Raw genomic sequence first — 22,459 nt, 5'->3', positions numbered from 1 at the left:
CTTATTCTATGCTGTTGGCAAGGTGCAAAACAGCAATTTTATGCATCTGTTTGATATTCTTCCAGCTGGTGCTGTAGATCAGACTAACAAAAGGAGCTGAATTTTTCTAGTAGTGCTTAGAGGAACAGGGAGGAGGTGAATGGGAAAGGGCAGGTTTGGAGACCTAATGACTTGTATTCCTTGAGAAACCTATCTATATAGTACAATTTTATTATTAACTAAATTTTCATGTTCATCCATCAAGTGTATTTATCTTTTCCTCTTGTTTCTTTCATGATTTTATATCTAGAAAACTTCCAAATTCAGATTTAAGAGCATGTACTCTCATATTTTTTCTGTAATTCTATTCATTTACATTTCTATTGAGGTGAAATTTGCATAATTAAGTTACCAATTTTTAAGTGACATTTATTATATTCACAACGTTCTATAACCATCACATCTAGTTCCAAACATTTATCCATCCCCCAAAGCAGACTCCAAAACCATAAAGCAATCACTCCCCACTTCCTACTCCCCTAGCCCTGGCAACCATGAATCTTTTTTCAGTGGCTGTGAATTTACTTATTCTGGATATTTTGCATAAATGGAACCACACAATGTGGGACTTTTTTTCTGTCTGGCTTCTCTGACTTAATATAATACTTTCGAGATCCAGCCACCTTGGAGCATGTATAACCTATAAACCTTTATATGACTATATAATACACCATATTTTGTTTATCCATTCATCCATTGATAAGACATTTGGGTTGTTTTCATTTTTGGCTATTGTGAATCATGCTGTGATGAACATTCATATACCAGTATTTGTGTGAATATCTGCTTTTCATTATTTTGGGTGTATACCAAGAGTGTAGTTTCTGGGTCTTAGAGTAATTCTATTCCAACTTTTTGAGGAACTTATTTTTATGTTTAACTTTTAAAATTCACCTGTAGTTTCTAAATGGATTATTCCTAAATTGTCAAGTTTCCCCAAGTCATTTGACTAATTTCTTCTTCATCCTATAAGTTTTTGTTTGTATTGTTTTGCCTGAATCTCTTTTCAGAAGCAGACATTTTAAAAATTACCGCTGTGGTCCTGAAGATTTTACATATCTGCTAAAGAAAGACTTCCTTTAACATTCATGTGTTTCAAGATTTTCTTGGCTAGTGTTGCCTTTTATTTTGTCAGATTAAATTTAGAATCACTTATGTCAAGGTAAAAAAAAAAAAATCACTGCAATTTTAATTGAAATTGTATTTAAGCTATATGTTATTTTGGAAGAAACCAAGATTGTATTCTGTTTAGTTAGTATGCCTCTCCATTTATTGGTATTTTCTTTGGGATCTTTCTGTAAACTTTATATATTTTTTAAAAGTTTTTATTTATTTATTTGACAGAGAGAAAGAGAGAGAACAAACAGGGGAGCAAAGGGAGAGAGAGAGGGAGAAGCAGGCTTCTCGCGGAGCAGGGAGCCCGTCACGGGACTTGATTCTAGGACTCCAGGATCATGACCTGAGCCGAAGACAGATAGTGAACCCACTGAGCCACCCGGGTGCCCCTATACTTTCCTTTTAGAGAAGGTTAAAAAAAACCTCTTCCTCTGTCCTCCTAGGTTCAGTGGCTGGGGCCTGAGAATCACGCTAATAAAGACAGATTAGCAAGAGAAAAAATAATCTTAGTTACTTATGATAACTGATGATTGGACTTTGTGTAGAAATAAAACTCAAAGAAGTGGTCAGAAGACTGGAGCTTTGGTGCCAGCTCACACCAAACAAAGGCCAAGGGACTTGGGGCTTCTGGGTCTCGGAGGCAAGTTACAGGAAGGGGAAGGGAGGAATTGTGTGATAAATAAGGCTTGTTCTATGCAAACAAAAATCCCTCAGAATTAGCTCAGGACTAGTTTATGTTCCAGGTGGGGATGCTTTCACGAATGGAAATTTTCTTTATAAAAGGGAACTTTCATGCTCTATTTTTTTAGGTAGCTAGGGAGAGAGGTAAATCCTACCTTGGTCAACCCTCACTGGTCTTTAGTTCAAAATAATCCATATGCCCAAGAGGCATATTTTGGGTGGCTTCACCTTCGTTCTGGCGTTGCATATTCCTTGGTAAGATGCCTAGCTATTTTAACTTTTTATTACTTTATGAATAATCTTTCTTCCCAATGTTAATTTGGAGACATTTATGTTTTTTAGCTCACTTGTCAATTCTAGTTCATATTCAGTTTACTATCTGATTTTTTCTACGTAAATTACTATCTACATAAATATACATGGTCTGTCAGTAATGTCAACCTGCATAAACGGGTAAACTGAGACAAACTCGAAAATGTCAAAAAAATGAGTTTATTTGGGAATAGCAGAGGAATTGCAATTCGGGACATGCAAACTGCCGCAAGCTACCCGTGACTGTGTGGAGGGTTTGGGGTGGGTGATGTTTACCTGCCACGAATGTAAAGAGGAGAGAGTTGAGTTAGTTTGTTAAAATCAAAAATGAGTGGAGACCAGCTTTGAGAATTCCCTGAGCAGACAAAACCGATCCACTCACACAAACAAAGCTCAGTTCAGCTTATTCAGTGAGACCAGCCTGACCTGCGTTGTCTCTTGTTCATGCCTCTGGAAACCATAAGTAAACCTTCCCAAGGTTGATGTAAGGCAACCCCTGACCAACTGCCTTAGCATTTTTAAGAAAATTCCAACATTATCACTTTTCTGTAAATCAGGTATTCAAAGGAACTCTGTGTTTCACTCTTTAAGTTTTGTTTTCCTGAGGGCAACAAATGCATGAGGTTCTTAAATTTTATAACCTCTGGTTCCATTTGAGATTGAAATTCTATCACACTAATGATTTTCTTTCTTGTTTCCAATAGCTGTGTCTTTATATCTTTTTGTTTGGTGAGAACTTTCAAGACAATAAGCTCTTTTGTTCATCTTTATATCACACCCAGTGCCTGGAAAAATGTATGGGCTTAATATATATTTTTGAATGAAGAAATGCATTCTGTGTAATAATCTTGTAGTAGACATTCTTGCTTCATTCAGATTTTACTAGAAATGCTTACGTATCTTACCATTGAGTATATTATTTTTTGGTTCGAGACTGGTGTTCATCATTACAGGAAGGAAAATGGTTTTTCTATTCCTAATTTTTAGAGACCTTAAAACTAAGAATGGGAGTACATTTTTATCAAATGTCTTTTCAGAATGTAATATTATCTACAGTATTTCCTACTTATTTTGACTTTTTAAATGTTGCACTAACAAATTTCCCATACAAATATGCTTGAGGATCGTGGATTATTATTTTAATGTGTCGCCCTCGACCCGCAAGGACGACAAGAAGCCTGGTTTGGTGTTAATGCTTCATTCCCTTTATTTCGTCAACTTCCTTAGCTTATATGCAGCAGGGTGACCAATAAGGGGTCAAGCAATTGGGAGAGCCAATGAGAGTCTTGTTACTATGCTGATTAAATTTGAAACAGCCAATGACTATGTCCTCCTCTAGGCGGGCTTCGCCAGAAAGTTCGTTGTTTACTTGCAGCGTATTTTGCTGGCAGTGAGCCAAGTGCCATCTTGTAATGGCGGGGACTTTCCCGGCCGGAGGCGGTCCCCGACATTAATGTACTGTTGGATTTAATACATTAGTACTTTATTTAGAATGTTCACATAAAGTTTCAAAATTAGTTTGGAGGGTGGAAGGTTCAAACACTTGCCTCTGAGTTCACTTCCTGTCTCTCTTCTCTAGGGGATGTGGTCCATGTGCTCCTGGAAGGAATGGAATGGATAGCAGAAAGCATAGGATTAGCACAGCCCTTTAAGGAAGTAGGGCCCTGCTATAAACCAACGTTCATTTTCTTCAAACTCTTGGAAGCCACAGACTGGCATCACCTACAATAAAGTCTGATATCTATTGTTAGGTCAAAGCTCTTCCACCAAGCTCCAATTACCTACAGATTTGTCGATAGTCATTTCCTTGAAAGAGACTTGAGCTATCCTACAACTTTTTCTCATTTCTTGGCGTAGTTTTATTATTGTTGCTTCTTTGAGATAGGTTCAACACCATCATTTACATATATTTTGTTGGGCATTAGGAATCAAAACTCATTCAGCAGAAGCCAGAATAACTGGTAGAAAGAGGATTAGACCATTCATATGCAGAACACAACCACACAGGGTAACCTGAGAAGAGTATTACCAGACGCAACCATCTGGTGTCCCCAAACCACAAGCCTAGTGCCAAGAATGCATAATGCAACTTACCCTGCAAATTTTTGCAGCCTCAGAGTCTAGAATAGTGTTCAGGGCATGGGGAAAATCCTCTAGTAACCATTGGGAAAAGAAAAGTTTCTGCTATAAGCAGAGCACTTTTGTCATCTATCACCTCTCTTCTTTCTCACTGCCAAATCCATATATTGAAATTCTAATGTCTAGTCCAGTGTGTCGGTATTAGGATGTGGGGGCCTCTGCAAGTTGCTTAAGTCATGATGGCCAAGCCCTCGTGAATGCAGAGCTCCATCTCTCTTACCATTTGAGGACTAAGATAGATTCAGACATTTTTTTTTTATTAATCAGTGCCATCCATGACAGCATTGAATGTAATATGCATGTTTTAGGACAGACCCCAAAGACAAACAGAAATGATTATTTTTTAATAGTATACCAACTTGAATTATAGAATATATTATTCCCTCCTTGTAGATAATATAAAGTTGACTATAATCTAGGTCCATTTCTATATGCACAGTGGATATGGAAAAGGCTAAACTAATTTTGGGTTTCACAACATTATCTTTCAGTCTTACTGTAGGTGGGGGTTGTTGAAAACATTTCTCATATTCCTAGGCTGTTAGGACCTGCCTAAACAAGTTGTCCTGACCCTGAAGTTAATGTCACTCCACTTGATGTGGTATTCACAATGTCTGGCATGTTCTAAGTATTCAAAAAATATTTGTGGACTAAATAAAGGGGCATTCGTCATCAAAAGATGCAGGAAAATGTTTGAAAATATGAAGAAAGTGGCCAATATTTTCTTTTCTTTTTTTTTAAAAGATTTTATTTATTTATTTGAGAGAGACACGGTGAGAGAGAACATGAGAGGCGAGAAGGTCAGAGGGAGAAGCAGACTCCCCATGGAATGCGGGACTCAATCCCGGGACTCCAGGACCATGACCTGAGCTGAAGGCAGTTGCTCAACCAACTGAGCCACCCAGGCGCCCCAATATTTTCTATCCATTTGTAGAATGCTATAATCTTTGACATGAAGGACTGAAGGAAAAAAAAAAACACCTCTTCTATGAAGCTTCTTAAATAAAATATGGCCAAGAGACCCTGGTAGGAACAGCCCCAAAGTTATGCATTCAAGGTTTATGTTGGCACATCCCCTTCCCCTCCTATCTTCTTACTAACCAAGACAGGGACAGGAGTGGGTGGGGGTGGGGTGGAAATTCAAAATAGGCTTCAGGGAAGACTAATAAAAATGGTGAGCTGATTAGATATGATTGAATAAAGCTAAGGGAATCAGGTCTCAGGTGAAAAAGGAGAATGAGGAAAACCTAAAGTTTTTCTTCAAGGATATGAAACGTTATAATGAGGAAGGTGCTGACCAGCTGTTCTTTACTGCTGTAGAGGACAGAACTAATATAAAGAGGGATACTTTATAGAGAAGTAATAGAACGTCATAGTGAGGCTCCATTACCAAAGCAGGTGGAGGAGGGTAAGGATAAACAGTAATTCCTAAGTGTTGCTAATGGACCAACATCCTTAGCATCACCTAAAAGGGGTGCTAACCGTCCCCTGTTAGGGGATGGTTAAATTCTGGTAATTGATACCACGGAATATTAGGCTTCCATCAAAAAGAGTAATTTATTTTGGTAAGGTTTTATTTATTTCAGAGAGTGAGCGCAAGAGAGATCATAGAGGGAGAGGGAGAAGCAGGCTGCCTGCTGAGCAGGGAGCTCCATGTGGAATCGATTCCAGGACCCTGGGATTGTGACCTGAGCTGAAGGCAGATGCTTAACCAACTGAGTCAGCCAGGTGTCCCAAGAATGAAATTTTTTAAAACCACTGGCTTGGAGGAATTTCCATAATGCACTGTTAAGTGATAAAAGATGAAGGGAAGGGGCGCCTGGGGGGCTCAGTGGATTAAGTCTCTGCCTTTGGCTCAGGTCATGATCTCAGGGTCCTGGGATCGAGCCCCATATCAGGCTCTCTGCTCAGCAGGGAGCCTGCTTCCCCCTCTCTCTCTGCCTGCCTCTGCCTACTTGTGATCTCTCTCCCTGTGTTAAACAAATAAAATCTTAAAAAAAAAAAAGATGAAGGGAAGAATTGATGTTTTTTATTGAAAACAATGACAACTCTCCCACATATGTGTACGTATTTGTGTATGATTATACTAGACTGCGTAAGTGTGGAAGCAAGCCAAAATATGTTAAAAAAAAAAAAAAAGAAATAAAACTAACATGTTTACTATGGTCTTACTTATATAAAATTATACAAATTTGTGTATTTATATGTAGGAAGATAATTAAAAGTTTGCTAACACTAGTTCTCTTTTGGTTGTAAGATTTAAGGGGATTATTGATTTATTCCTTATTCTTTTACATATTGATTGATTTCATATAATGAACATGCAAAATATAACTTTACTGTAACAACAAAGAAAACACAGGAGGAGAAGTATACAAATGAATGGAATCCACTAGTTATCATCTTTTAGGAAGTTGGAAGTGGAGGGAATCTGTGTTGGAAAGTAGCAACAGCCAGATATCACTTCTCCAGAGAAGCACTGACCAGGCTGGAGAGGAAGGATGGAGCCAGGAGGAAACCTAGCGGAGGAGGGAGTGACAAGACAGTGGGGAGCTAGGTAATGGGAGGCAGCAGGGCTCTTGGTGTGTGGAACTGAACACACTCTGAGGAGTCCTCCTGTCTCAGGACCACCGAGACTGCTCCATAAACTTTGTTGGTTCTGGGGAAGCTATGAGTTAGGGTGTTTCAGGAAGCTTCCCTGCTGATCTCTGGCACTAATGTTATCTGTCCTCTCTGACTTCCAGAATTCCTATTCTTGCCACCTCCCTGAACACTCTCTGTGTGGCATTACTACTTGTGCTTCTGAACAACTGAGGCTCGGAGAAAGAAAAGTAGGAGAGCTGATCCCTGACTCTCAAAGTCTCCTCCCCTTGTCCAGCCATGGGGCCCCTGTGCGATGAGACTGATTTGCCTTCTAATTCTCTGTCAAAACACCCTGTAACGGGCTTCTTTAAAAGTACTTACCAGGGTTTCTAATTTCCTATTTGTTATTGTTACAGTGCCTGTAATTATCTTTAGAGTTCTTTAACGTTACAATATGATACGATAAAATGTAAAACTCGGGTTAAAGGGATACGCAGGGATTGATGTAGAAAGCAAGGTCAAGAGGTGGTCAGCTAAGTGTGCTAATTAGGTACAGTGGAGAGGTCAGATAACATTCTATTAGGAAGGATTGGACTCCAGAGGTAGCTAGCACAGGCCCTCATGTTATCCACATGTCCACCAACAACAGATTGTTTTAACTGGCATATTTGCTGTCAGAAACAGGTCTTGATTTACGTAAAATGTAACCTGTTGCTTAACGTGGGGAATAGAAATGAGCTGTTCGTTGTGAAATTAAGGCATTTAATATACACTGGATGTTTAATAAAAAGCATGAATAGGGAATAAGAATCCAGCAAGCTTTTGACTGTACCCTTAGGGTTTGCACTTAAAAAGATCTGGTTGTAGCCATGAATTCTGTATTCTGTCAGGGTGTTGGGGTGACTATCCTGCCTCTGGAAATTTGCTATTGAACTAGAAGGAGCTTTTCATGCAAAGTTAATGGTTAAAGCATCTGAAAGGAAAGAGAGTAGAGGCCTTATCCAGCCTATAGAAGCCCTACGGATTGTTCTTTTTTGATACTTGCTTTGCTAATAGCTTTAGTTAATAAACAGCTATTGGTGGGGCACCTGGGTGGCTCAGAATGTTATGTGTCCGGCTCTTGGTTTCGGCTCAAGTAATGATCTTGGGGTGGTGAGATCAAGCCCCATGTCAGGTTCTGCACTCAGTGTGGCATCTGCTTGAGATTCTCTCTCCTTCTGCCCCTCCTCTGCTCATTCTCTCTGTCTCTCTCTCTCTCTCAAGAAATAAGAAAATAGAAATAGACATCTATTGTTCTGAAACTTTCTTTTAGCATAAACTGTTATAAGGAAATAGCCTACTTACCCACTTCAAACTTCTTTGGTGGCTACCACAACCTATAAAAAACCCCAAGGATTGTGCATATGATCAACAGGTCCGTTTGCAACAGTTGGTATTCTTGTTTATTGTCTCCCTCCTTCCTTAGACTGTAAATTCCTCATCTGGTTTATATACTAGCACCTAGCAGAGACTTCTGTAGTACATGTGTGGAAATAATGTGGCGCACGCTATAAATCAACTGGTGGACCTTTCCAGCTTCTTTTCTACTCTTTTTCAACCTTCCTGCTGAAAGTAATCGAATGGAAGCTTCCCTGCATACAACCCAAAGCTTCAGTGGTTCCGACAGGAAGAACGACTCTCTGCAGGCTGAGAATGCTAACCTTGGGTACTTGGGAAACATGTATTCTGCCACGTGTTTACCCAAACTTCTTTTCAGGAGTGATGGTGGCAGACTGGGTAGATGGAACATCTGGAAATGGAGTAATGCAGTGACGAAGACAAGTATAGAGTCAAAGAGCCTACTGGTCCTCCACTCATTGGTATGACTGTGGGTAAGCAGATGCCTCAGTTTCCTCATAAAAACTTTCAATGACTTCTAGGTTTGGTGGGAACATTAAAGGAGATACTATATGTAAACTACTAAGAGCCTGCCAGACCTGAGGTCAGACCTAGGGGATCATTAGCATTTCTTATGACTATCATTATTTACACCAGGTCACACAGATTTGGGAATAAAGAGTTCTGGGCCAGGTGCTCCTTTCTCTAAATAAGTGTTTTTTAAACTGGAAAGAGCATTGAATTATCTGCAGTGCCTATTTAATATTTGGATTTTCAGCCCCTGCCCCTGGAGACTGATTTACAAAATCTGTGATCTGAAGACAGAGATTGGCCTCAGGTGATCCTTCTGAGAAGCCAAGACGGGGAAACACTGCTTTAAATTAGTAAAAAGATGAATTTCTAAGCACCTGCAATCATCTGGTTAAAAGTTGGCTTCTGATTAAGAAACCTGCCTAAGGCAGTGTTTGGTGCCTCAGGGTACCTTTTGGTAGTGAGAGCTAATTTTCTTTCTTAAAGCAGTAAGAGTATGGACGTTAGTCTCCAAAAACACTCGAGTCTGATTCTGTTATGAATACTCTGTTAGAGTATGACCTCCATCTTCTCATCTTCCATTGCTTTATCTGTAAAATGTAAACAGTGACACTTCCTTTCCTTCTGGGATTCTTATAGGATTAAATGAGATCTATAAAGCACAGTTCCTACACAGAGTAAAGACTCCATAATTATAAATCATAATTAGGATCAGTCAGGGATGCCTGGCTAGTTCAGTCAGAAGAGCAGGTGACTCCTGATCTTAGGGTCATGAGTTTGAGCCCCACGTTGGATGTGGAGATTACTAAAATAAAATAACTAGGATTAGTCATAATCAGACTTCTCCTTCCAGAATGGATGAGTAGCTCCTACTGAGCCTCACCCTCCTGCTGATAACTGTAAGTTCTGAACAAAACAGAAAAACCAATAGCTTAAGGGCACCAGCGAGTGAACAAAAGCTGGCAGATTCTCTAGAGGAGTTGACACTTTAAAAAAGGGCACTTGGGGCGCCTGGGTGGCTCAGTGGGTTAAGTCTCTGCCTTCGGCTCAGGTCATGATCTCAGGGTCCTGGGATCGAGCCCCGCATCGGGCTCCCTGCTCAGCGGGGGAGCCTGCTTCTCCCTCTCTCTCTGCCTGCCTCTCTGCCTGCCTCTCTTCCTGCTTGTGATCTCTCTCTCCATCAAATAAATAAATAAAATCTTTTTAAAAAAATAAAAAAAATTAAAAAGGGCACTTAATGGAAAAATTACCCATTTTTCAATAGTATTTAGTTTGGGGGCAAGCCAAAGTTGGCACCAACATGTCAGTAAAATTCTGAAAGAAAATTCTCAATTTTTTTGTCTTACAGAACCAGAGGACAGTATTGGGGACAACCAGAGCTATTGGCAAGTGAAGGGGAAATTCCAAAGAATTCAAGACAGAGAGCAAGTTCTATTATAAACTCTGCCTAAACCTTTGGCTGTCAAACCACGCATGCGTTGGGGAGACTCCAGCTAAGGATTAAAGAACCGATATAACCTATAAGGTGTTCCCCAGGAGGCAGTGTTTTCAGTTTGAGTGCAATCAAATAATTGTTTGATAAAAAAGAAAATCTACATTCTTTACAGGAACATGAAAGAATTCAGTGTCTAAAACATAATATTGAGGATACAATCTCAAATAACTTAAAATTCAAAGAATCAGGAAAATAGGACCCATTCTCAAAAGAAAAGACAAACTCTGAGGTGAGCAAGATGTTAGAATTAGAAAAGATTTTAAAGCAGCTATTCAGTCATCCTAAGAACATAAAGAATAATACATTTGTAGTGAATGAAAATACAGGAAATCTCAGCTGACATAATGAAGAATCATATGTGTATTCTAGAATTGAAGAAGGCAGTATCTGTATTTAAAAAGTTACTGAATTAATAAGTGGAATATAGGTAATAGAGGAGAGTTGGTGAATTTGAAGATAGATTAATAAAAATTATGTAATCTGAATGATAGAAAAGATGAAAAAACTGAATGGAGCCTCAGGGACATATGGAATGGTATAAAAAGGTCTAACATATAAAATTGGAGTCTTGAAAGCAGAGGAGAGAATGGAATAGCTCTTAATTCTCGTCCTCATGCGATGAATGGAGATGGGTAAAGATAAGAGGAAGCATGGAGAAATTTACCAGAATTTGCCCTGTGTGAAGTAATGTCTTCAGATGTCTTACTCTATTGTCTGCTAAAACCCTTTAAACTTTCAAAGTACAAAAGCATTTCCTATTTGAAGGTTGATTTTTTTTAAAGTTCTCTTTCTCTCTCTTCTTTCCTCCCTTCCTCCCTCTCTTCTGTTCTCTCTCTCCCTGTCAGCAAGTGTCTGAGTCTCTACTATATTTTCTGAAGAACAGAAGCTTTATCGAGTTCCTATGGCTAGCCTTCCACTAAAGAGTACCTGGAAGGCTCTTTGATTGTAGAAGCTCAATACTGCTTGAGTTGAATCGGAGTAAGCTTCCACCATGTTTCTTTTGCTAGACCTAGTTGAGATGTGAAAAGTTGAAGGCAAAGGACCACTACTGGAGAGTTCCTCAGAACTGCCCTGGAGCCTGGTATTCATGGCATCATGGATGTTGATGCTGTAGACGCTGGTTTGGTTTTGTATAGCATGGTTGGGAGGCCTGCAGTCGTCATAGCATCCATCCATCATCTTTGGTTTATTGTTGCCACAAGTTTTCTTTCCTGTTTTCCTTAGTCTCTAGCAAAACACCTCTTAAACTTCTTCTCTACTGGGCAACTGGAGTCTTTTCTTTTTTTTAACCATGCAACATTATATTTTATTATGTCTGGGTTTTTAAAATTATTTCCTCAATCTTTCCATACATTGGGAAAAAGCAGTGTACTGTTTAACATATTGGAACTTGCAATATTGATCATTGTCTAGAGAAGGGAAAATAATCTCTAAAACATGATTAACCAGGAAGTCAGCTCACTCATCTGCCAACCTTCAAGAACAGGGAGATGAGCATGATGGACAGACAGTTCCCCATCTGAACCTTCAATCATTGCCATTTGATAACCTTTCTTCAGGCCCATAGCAGCAGCACATTTTGTGCCAACAATGACTAAATGCCAAGAAGACTTTCATCATCACCTTCTGCTACAGAAATCTGGGGTATGTTTCTTGGGTATCACAAAAAAATGTGTTGGTGCCTGAGGGGAAATGTTATGGAAAGCAAGGCACTGGTTGCCCTCAAAAAATGATTTTGGCTGGGATTTCCTCACAAATGATCTTGCTGAAGATTGCGTGGCTCCCAGGCCAGGTGACCTGAGACTGGATGATCACAGCCTTGGCCTCCCTTCTGTGCAACCACCTGGGGACTGGAGTGTTTTCTTTCTGATCAATGTAACTCCAATTTAAAATTTTAGTTATTCATGGAGTCTGCCCAACAAAATCTAAGCTTCTAATTTTTTTTTAAAGTTCAAATGTAATTGGCATACGGTGTTATATTAGTTTCAGATGTACAATATAATAATTCAACAGTTCTAGACATTTATCAGTACTCATCAAGATAAGGGTAATTTTAGTCCCCTTTATCTAGTTCACCATCCCTCCCACTCACTATCCCTCTGGCATCCACCAGTTTGTTCTCTATACTTCAGTGTCTTTTTTTTTTTTTTTCTTTGTTCATTTGTTTTCTTTCTTAACTTTCATATATGAGTGAAATCCTATGGTATTTATCTTTCTCTATGACTTATTTTACTTAGCATTATGCTCTTTAGGTCCATCCATGTTGTTGTAAATGACATGATTTCATTCTTTTTTATGGCTGAATTATATCGATATATCATCTATATCTATAAACCTATATCCACATGTCTCCACACATACTGTCTCTTCTTTATCCATTCGTCTATTGATGGACACTTGGAATGCTTCCATATCTTGGCTATTATAAATGATTCTGCCATAAACATATGACTGCATATATCTTTCAAGTCAGTGTTTTTTCTTTGGGTAAATACCCAGTAGTTGAATTACTGGATAGCATGGTAATTCTATTTTTAATTTTTTAAGGAACCTCCATACTGTTTTCCACAAAGGCTGTACCAGTTTGCATTCCCACCAACAGTGCCCAAGAGTTCCGTTTTCTCCACATCTTTGCCAACATTTGCTACTTCTTGTCTTTTTGATAGTAATCATTCTTATTTGTTTGCAGTGATATTTCATTGTGGTTTTGATTTGCATTTCCCTGATGATTAGTGACATTGAACATGTTTTTTATGCATCTGTTAGCCGTCTGTATGTATTCTTTGGAAAAATGTCTTTTCAGGTCTTCTGCTCATTTAAAAATAAGATTATTCAGGGTTTTTTTTTTGTGTGTGTGTGTTGAGTTATATAAGTTCTTCATATATCTTGGATGTTAACCCCTTATTAGATATATCATTTGCAAGTATCTTTTCCCATTCAGTAGGTTGCCTTTTTGTTTTGTAGATGTGTTCCTTTGTTGTATGAAAGCTTTGGCTTTGGTGTAGTCCTAATAGTTTAATTTTGCTTTTGTTTCCCTTGCCAGAGGAGACCGATCTAGAAAAATGTTTTTATGGCCTGTGTCAAAGAATATACTGCTTGTGTCTTCTTATAGGAACTTTATGGCTTCAGGTCTCACATTTAGGCCTTTAAATCCATTCTGACTTTACTTTTGTGTATGGTGTAAGAAAGTGGTCCAGTTTCATTGTTTTGCATGCAGTTGTCCAGTTTCCAACATCATTTGTTGAAGAATATCCCCATTGGATACTCCTGCCTTCTGTCATAGATTAATTGGCCCCGAAAGTGTGCGTTTATTTCTGCACTCTATTCTCTTCCATGGATCTTTGTGTCCATTTGTGTAGCAAAACCATATTGTTTTGATTACAATAACTATAGTATATCTTAAAATCTGGGATTACAGTACCTCTTGCTCTGTTCTTTTTTCTCAAGATTTTTTTTATCTATTTGGGGTCTGTTGTAGTTCCATACAAATTTTAGGATTAGTTTTTCTATTTCTATGAAAAATGTTGTTGGTATTTTATTAGGGATTGTATTAAATCTGTAAATTACTTTAGGTAGGATGGACATTTTAACAGTATCAGCTTTTCCAATCCATGAACATGGAATATCATTCAATTTTTCTCATCAGTATTTTATAGTTTTCAGAGTACAGGTCTTTCACGTTCTTGGTTAAGTTTGTCTCTAGGTATTTTATTCTTTTTGTGCAATTGTAAGCAAGATTTTTTCTTAATTTCCCTCTTGCTACTTTGTTATTAGTATATAGAAATGCAACATATTCCTGTACATTAAATTTGTACCCTAACTTTACTGAATTCATTTCATTTATCAGTTCTACTGGTTTTTTGGTGCAGTTTTTAGAATTTTCTATATATAATATCATGAGATGTGCACATAGTAACAATTATTTCATGTCAATTTGGATGCCTTTTATTTCTTTTTCTTATCTGGTTGCTGTCACTAGGACTGTCAGTACTACCTTAAATAAAAATGACAAGAGTGGGTATCTTGTTCATGACCTTGGATAAAAAGCTCTCATTTTTTTTTTTAAGATTTTATTTATTTGTTTAGAGAGCACAAGCAGGAGGAGGGGCAGAGGGAGAGAGAGAGAGAATCTCAAGCAGATTCTGTGCTGAGTGTGGAGCCTGACCCAGGGCTCAATCTCATGACCCTGAAATCATGACCTGAGCTTAAATCAATAGTGGTACACTTAACTGACTGAGCCACACGGGAGCCTCTGGGACTGGACTTTTGTTTTTTAGGATATATTTTTTTTATGGCTGAGTAGCATTCCTGTGTGTGTGTGTGTGTGTACTGCCTCTTCTTTATCCATTCATCTGTTGATGGGCTCTTCCCATAGTTTGGTTATTGCAAACATTGCTGCTATATACATTGTGGTGCAGGTGCCCCTTCAGTTTTACATTTATATCTTTGGGGTAAATACCCAGTAGTGCAATTGAAAGGTTATAGGGTAGCTCTATTTTTAATTTTTTGAGGAACCTCCATACTGTTTTCCAGAGTGGCTGCACCAACTTTCCCCTTTCTCCACATCCATGCCAACATTTGTCATTTCCTGACTTGTTAATTTTAGCCCTTTTTATTACCTAGTCTTCCAGATCATTGATTTGTTCTTCTGCCTCCTCTAATATGCTGTTGATACCCTCTAGTGGATTTTTTAAATTTCAATTATTGAGTTCTTCATCCCTTTTTTATATTTTCAGTCTCTTTGTTAAAAGTCTCACTGATGACCTCCATTGTTTTCTCAAGTCCAGTGAGTATCTTTTTGACTATCATTTCGAATTCTCTATCAGGCATATTGCTTATCTCCACTTCATTTAGTTCTTTTGCTATTATTTTGTCCTGTTCTTTCATTTGGGACCTATTTCTCTGTCTCCTCATTTTAATCTTTTTTCCTTCATTAGGAAATTCAGCTCCATCTCCTTATCTTGAAGTAGTGGCCTTGTATAGAAGAGTCCTATAGTGCTCTGTAGCACAGTACCCCCTGTTCACCAGAACCAGGTGCTTAAGGGGTATGTCTGTGTGGGTTGCATGAATCTACTGTTGTGACTGAGTTATGCTTGCTTGTATTCCAGTCAACAGCAATGTCCCACTTCTCCAGTTGTTGGCAGAATTTGGTTCCTGTGCCGTTAATGGGTCAGTCTGGAGCTGCCCCATTTACAGTTGGGCCGTGTCAGTGGTCAGAGAGATCCCTGCCCTTAACCCATTTGCTGAGGCTGCAGTAGCACCAACCAGCAGGGTGCTTGCCATGCCTTGTCCTCTGAGAGGGTTTTGTTGGTGGGCAAGGCCAGCAGACAGACCAGATGCCAGTCTCTAATCCATCTGTTGGGGCTTCAGTGACCCCAAACTAAAGGGTTCTCTCCCTGTGCTGCCCACTGAGAGGTTTTGTTTTTGGGTGGGCTAACAGTCAGATCACATGTCTGCCTCCTCTGTGTGCTGGAGCTGCAGCCAAACTGATGCATGTGGTTCTCTTACCTTCACTCCAAAGCAGGAGTCAATCTGGGGTGGCACTGGTCCCTGCAGGGGCTGGTTGTGGGGTGTGTTGGGGCAAGAGCAGTTTTGGAGAGATACCTGTTGCGTCAGGTGGGTTAATGTGGCAGATCTGCGAAGAATGTGGGGACTGGGTATGATGTGTTATCAAGATAGTTGGAAAGTATTCTCACAAGTGTCTGCCTGTCTATGATGGCACGGGTAGGGGGGAATGCAGCACATGCCAGCTCCTTTGTTCTTGAAGAAATATAAAGATCTGTGTCCCTCCAGCATATGTAATAAAGTTAGTAAATGAATCTCCATACATACCCCAGGCACTTTTTAAACTGCTGTTTCTATGCTGTATCTCCGCTTAGGATCCTCCTACTCTGCCATCTTTTCCAAGAACTTAAGCTTCTTATTTTGAGATCTAGGGTCCTTGTGACTTCCAGGCTTATTTTAAGCTCATCAACTAATTTATACCTTGTGTCCCCTGTTGCTTCATATCTCCATGTTTTCTCCTCCCCTTCCTTTTACTTGCTTGATGGAGACCTCTCTAGCAATAAAACAAAACCAAAACCAAAACCAAAACAAAAAACATATTCAAACATGGCCTTGTCTGAGAATTATCCCAGATCATCTTAGAGAAAATTAATAATTTCTTCATTTATACTCTCATACTAAGTCAAATCTGAGGCACACTACTTGCCCCCTATGCCTTTATCATTGCTGGTGTCTTGTGATCGCTGGTGGCCAAGCAGCAGTCATTGCATGCTTGTTGTTTCACGCATGTACATGGAGTTAGTTATTGCTTGTGGAATTATGACTGAACAACTGCAAAACCCTCATTGTCAACAAACCATTTTAGGAAGGCTTTCAAAGAAGGATCATGAGTCTTAATTGTTTGAAATCTTTTGTCGACAACTTCTCTTTAAGGTCTAGAAAGGGTCATCATTAAAACTTGCAGATACTTGCAGAAAGACTATTAGCTTGAAAGAAAATCCAATACTGTGTTGAAGGACACAGACAATCTGTCCTAGAAAATCTGACTCAAATAGTGGTATTAAAAAGATAAACTTTGAACTGGAAGAGATTGAGGAACACCTTAATTTACTTCACTTATAGTTTCCTTTAAATATATATGCAGTATGATAGAGCTCTACATCTAAACAAGTTTTAAAAGTCCTTTCAGTAAGCATAAAATAAAGATTCTAAATGATAAGAAAGTATTGTGTCATAATTTGAGTGGTAGTAGTTTTCCTTAATGGTACATAAAATAATGGTACGTTTTATAATCCATTGTATCTTAGATTTGAAATATATAGTGTTTCTGTATATTCTATTACTGCACCTTTCCTTCAGTACTTCATTTATTTGTTTGGTATCTATTGAAATCTATTAGGTGTAAGCTTCTTGAAAGCCAAGTGATGTGTGTGTGTGTGTAAAATCTTCCTGCATGTAGTGCCATCTCTGGTGTATAGATTTTTTATAACTATTTCTTAAACAAAATTTGTAAAGAAGATCAAGAGTGGAAAAAGTCACCATTAAAAAGATCAAATGGGTCAGAACTAGTCCTAGGTCAAATGTGCTCCAGACACAAAACCTCCTTGACTAACCCTCCCATTTAGTCTTTTTCTTTTTTTTTTTTTTAAGATTTATTTGAGAGCGAGTGAGCGAGAGCTCACAGCCAAGTGTGAGTGGGTAGAGGTGCAAAGGGAGAGGAAAATGGAAAGAAGCAGACTTCTGCCAAACTGGAGCCTGGTGCCTGTGCGTTGGGGGCACTCCATCTCATAACCCAGAGATTCCAACCTGAATGGAAATCAAGAGGCAGACATTCAACTGACTGAGCCTCCCAGGCTCCCTCCCCCCATTTACTCTTTGTTTAGATGACAATGAAAGTCTTTTTGTCTCCACACCCAGAACATCTGACTCCAAGACTGGATCTAGGAAGGTCCAGTAGTGACTAAGACAGAAGTGGAAACAGGAGAGAGATTGAATCCTAGAAGTCCAATGTGAGTGGCTATGAAGTCACGTGGTGGTGATAGATGGTCAATGCCCAGAGTGGACTGGGGAAGAAGGGCAGTTCTGTTAGATACTGGGCTTATGTATATGGTCTTTCAGCATTTTTTGCTTAATTGACTTCCCAAACATTTTCAAATTGATCTCAAAGATTTTTCATTATAAGTTTAAGTAATTGCAAAGAACGATATTTCTGGTACTTTATAAATACTTATATTTAAATATGAAACTACTATATCACTATTTAAAATTTTTTACAAATTTTTATTTATTTTTGAGAGAGAGAGAGAGCACAGCAGATGGAGGGGCAGAGGAAGCAGCAGATTCCCTGCTGAGCAGGGAACCCAATATAGGACTCCATCCCAGGATCACGACCTGAGCTGAAGTCAGACACTTAACTGACTGAGACACCGAGGCATCCTACATCACTATGTTGAATGTATCCAACGGGATTCTAATATCATAATGATTTAATACACACTATCATCCAGTTTAGATATATATGATTAAGCTCTTCTTTAATTTGGAAATTTTTACAATTTTCTCTTGTCTTCCTGAACTTGAGTTTCCAATTTCCGGAAAGTACAGTATACCAAAAAGACTTTATCAGACTTACCAGATGGAAATTGTACTTATTATTTAAAAATTTATAGGCACTCTATTTATCTAAATACAATACACACTCAGAAAGAATGGGGAAAATAAATATATTGTTAATTTTATTATATTTTGCTAGAATTATATGTTTGATAAAATACTTTTATCATGTGGCTTAGTTTTTCTACTTTAAAGCTTAGAGTAGAAAACTAAGCTCATTAATGATCAACAGAGAGCTTATTGAGATAGCAATAGCACATTGTCAAACCAATCAACCAAATCAGACTTCATCTCAGAAGATGTCTGACTTCATTTTTTAAATCTAAAACTAATTATGAGATAATTATAGATTCACAGAAAATTGCAAGAGGAGTAGAAAGAGATTTCATGTACTCTTCACCCAGTTTCCCCCAATGGTTGTATCTTACGCATCAAAACCAGGAACCTGATATTGGTACAATGTGTGTGTAGAGTTCCATGTCATTTATCACATGTATATATTTATGTAACCACTATGACAATCAAGATACAGAACTGTTCTATAACCACAAAGATATTCCACATGTTACTCTTTTTTCCACTGCCAACCTCAACATTTCTGACTAAAGTGTGTCATCTTTTGTTTGTTTATTATTTGATCCCTCTGGTTTTTTGTGTCTTTTTATTTTTCTCCTGTCTCCCCATGGGTTTCTCAATGTATTTTAGAATTCCATTTTTATTTATGTATAATGTTTATGAGTAGAGAGCTTTGTGTGGATTTTTTTTAGTGGTTACTCTAGGTTTTATATTATATATAATATATATAAGATATCATATATATATATATGATATCTTACATATATTTCTTTCCACAATTTCCTGCCATTGACATTTGATCAGATTGAGTGAATTGTAGAAAACTTATTTCCCCTTAAGTCCTTTTGCCCTTCCCCATTTATAATATAATTGTCTTAAATATTTTCTCTACATACATTGAGAACTATATCGGAAAACATTATAATTTTTGTTTTGACCACATACAATTTAGAAAACTCAGAGCAGGGAGGTTATTGTATTTATTCATATTTTTATTCTTTCCATAGTTTTTTCTTCTTAATAATGTTCCAAAATTTCTTCTTTCAGTATTTCCATTCTGTTTCATAAAATTCCTTTACTACTCTCTTAGGATAGATTTACTGGTAGCAAATTCTCTTATTCTTCCTCCTTTAGCAAATGTAATTTTCATTTCATTTCTGAAGGATACTTTTGTTGCATATAAGATTTGGATTGAAAATTCTTTTCTTATAGCACTTGAAAAATATTTTACTATTTCTTCTGTCTTCCATGTTTTCTGATGAGAAATCTTAGAATTCAACCCTTTCTCCCAAGTGAAATGTTTCTTGCTGCTTTCAAATTTTTTCCTTTTCTTTAGTGTTCAGAAGTTTGATTATGTTGTGTCTTGGCATGAATGTTGTTGGGTTTAATCTTCTTAGGGTTTGCTCAGTTTTTTGGTTGTAGATGTATATCTCTTGCCAAATTTACAAGATTTTTAGCCATTAATTCTTTGACTACTTTTTTAGCACTATTCTCTTTCTTGTCTTGTTCTGAGACTTTGGCAACATGAATGTTAGATCTTTTGCTTTAGGCACAAATCCCTAAGGCTCAGTTAATTTTCTTTTTTTCAGCCTGTTTTTTCTGTTTGTTGTTCAGATTGGATAATTTCTATTGTTCTATTTTCCAATTCACTGATTCTTTCCTCTGTCATCCATTCTGCTCTTGAACTCACATTGGGACCATTATATTTTGTAAATCTGAAATTTTCATTTGGTTCTCTTTCATATCTTTTATTCTTTGCTGAGATTTTCTATTTCTTTGCTGACTCTTCCTTTTCTTTTTATTTGTTTAAATTACATTCATAATTGCTCAAATATTTTTATCATGGCTGCTTTGAGTCTCTTCAGATAATTCTACCACCTGTGTTATCTTGGTGTTGGGGTATATTGGTTATCTTAACTTAATTAAGATTTTTTTGATTCTTGTTGTGATGATTTTTAAAAATTATATCCTGCACATTTTGAATGTTGTGTGATGTGACCCTCAATTTTGTTTAAATGTTTAGTTTTAGTAGATCTCTTCTGCTAAAAGATCCCTTCTTTCCATACTGGTAGGGAAAGGTGAACATCACTCAGTTGTTCTCAGGTAGGGTAGATGTCCAGGTTCCATTGAGACCCTGGGAGAGGGTGCCTCCCTGTTGGGTAGGAGTCAACATTTAGTCTCCCCATGTGGACTTCATTGACACCATGGAAGAGGGAGCTGTCCTTACCCCTGGTGGTAGTGAAGTCTTGGCCCCATATTTGGCCTTCTCTGACACCACTGTTATCATAGGAAAGCATACCTTGTTATGGCCTAATGAGCTGGAACTCTAAGCTCTCCATATGGTCTTTCCTGGTGGGAGTGGGAGCATGGCTTCATCCTTTCCCATGGCAGTTGAAGTAGGGCGGTTGTTGCCTATATTTTTTTTCTCTTGATAGGCAGCCCTTTTTTGATCCTTGGTTAGAAAGAACGGATCCCCCCCCTGCCTTTCCCTGTTGGTGTTTCTGGCTTCTTTAGTGCCAAATACAAGGTCTATAAGGCAAACAGAAAAAGCAGGAAACTTCATTGCTTTATATGTCCAAAGTTCCTTCACTAGAATGCCTTCTTCATTCCACTTTTCAGTCTTTATGTGTTTTATATAACGTCCAGAGTTTTTAGCTGTACTTAGCAGGAAGGATATAGAGAAGTATACCCCACTCCATCATTTTCTAGAATTGCAAATCTGACTTCATTTTTAAAACAAATAAATGTGCCAATAAGTAGATTTTGAGTTATATATTAGAAACTATGAAGAAAGGAATTATGGAATGCATTACATAAAAATGATGACTAAAACAGTTGAATCCATATTTAAATATTTTTAATCTAATAGATCTAATTTATCCTGTTTGTACTAACAAATACAAACAAAATAACTCAATATATAGTTTCTCATTACTTAATTTGTAACAAGGTAGTGTAATGTATAGGTAAAATGAAGAGTTGTCAAAGAGGTAGAGATTATAATCAAATTCGTGGCATTTCTTGGGTAAGTATGTGTGCATGTGCATATTTGGTGTGTGTGTTAAATTTTGATGTCTGGCTTTTAGGTATATTTCAATAATGTTCAGGTATAAACATAAATAACACAATAATTTTAGTTTGACCCTAAAAAAATGTTTAATAGGATCAAAGTTCTTACCTATGAAACAAAAGAGAAAACTATATAAACTGCTGAAAAATGAATTGGTATGGCAGCTAGCATAATTTTATGTTATTAATAAGGGGTGGAAATATTAAACTTTTTATAAGATAAAGATTGGAATATTTCAAAGTATGATTAAATAAAATAGATTAACTGCCTTATTTAAACATTTTTTTTAAAGATTTTATTTATTTATTTGACAGAGAGAAATCACAAGTAGGCAGAGAGGCAGGCAGAGAGAGAGGGAGGCAGAAGCAGGCTCCCTGCTGAGCAGAGAGCCCGATGCGGGACTCGATCCCAGGACCCTGAGATCATGACCTGAGCCGAAGGCAGCGGCTTAATCACTGAGCCACCCAGGCGCCCCTAACTGCCTTATTTAATACTAACACAAACTAAATCCCAAAAGAAACCATACAGAAGTTTATTGGTGGGTTTTAGCTAATATACCTTAAAAAATTAGAACTCTCAGAAAACATTCCAGTAACATTTAAAAGATCTACAGCACTACTCATACTGTTTTGGCTGGCTGATGAAAGGTACTTTTTTTTTTGGCTGATGGAAGTTGCTTTTCCTCCCCAGCTAATAACATATCTTAGGGATGAGCATTGAGAATAACTGAAAAGACGTGCTTACATTTAAATACATAAAAAAGGGACCATTTTCTGTATCAAATATTTCCCACAGATGCTCTTTTTGCCTTGCTTTCTACAGATTCTACCTCATGAATAGTGAATTCTTTGATAATAAGGGATAGACAAAGTGAAGTCATTAAATAAAGTTATCATTACTCCCACTTTATTTCATTTTTATTT

At 37.7% G+C, this 22,459-nt stretch overlaps 1 long non-coding RNA gene across 1 annotated transcript in view; it reads right to left on the bottom strand.

The window, feature by feature from the left end:
• Positions 1-3,332: 3,332 nt before the first annotated feature.
• Positions 3,333-22,459, bottom strand: part of LOC309848550 — a 59,171-nt gene continuing 40,044 nt past the window's right edge. The window contains exons 3-4 of the long non-coding RNA XR_014303119.1: positions 3,696-3,747; positions 3,333-3,606 (exon numbers count right to left, since the gene is read on the bottom strand). This is a non-coding gene — a long non-coding RNA (uncharacterized lncRNA). The remainder of the gene's footprint in view (positions 3,607-3,695; positions 3,748-22,459) is intronic.

Source organism: Mustela nivalis, assembly GCF_964662115.1.
Source record: "Mustela nivalis genome assembly, chromosome: 15".
Lineage (NCBI taxonomy): Eukaryota > Metazoa > Chordata > Mammalia > Carnivora > Mustelidae > Mustela > Mustela nivalis.
This window is presented reverse-complemented; position numbering and strand designations above follow the sequence as displayed.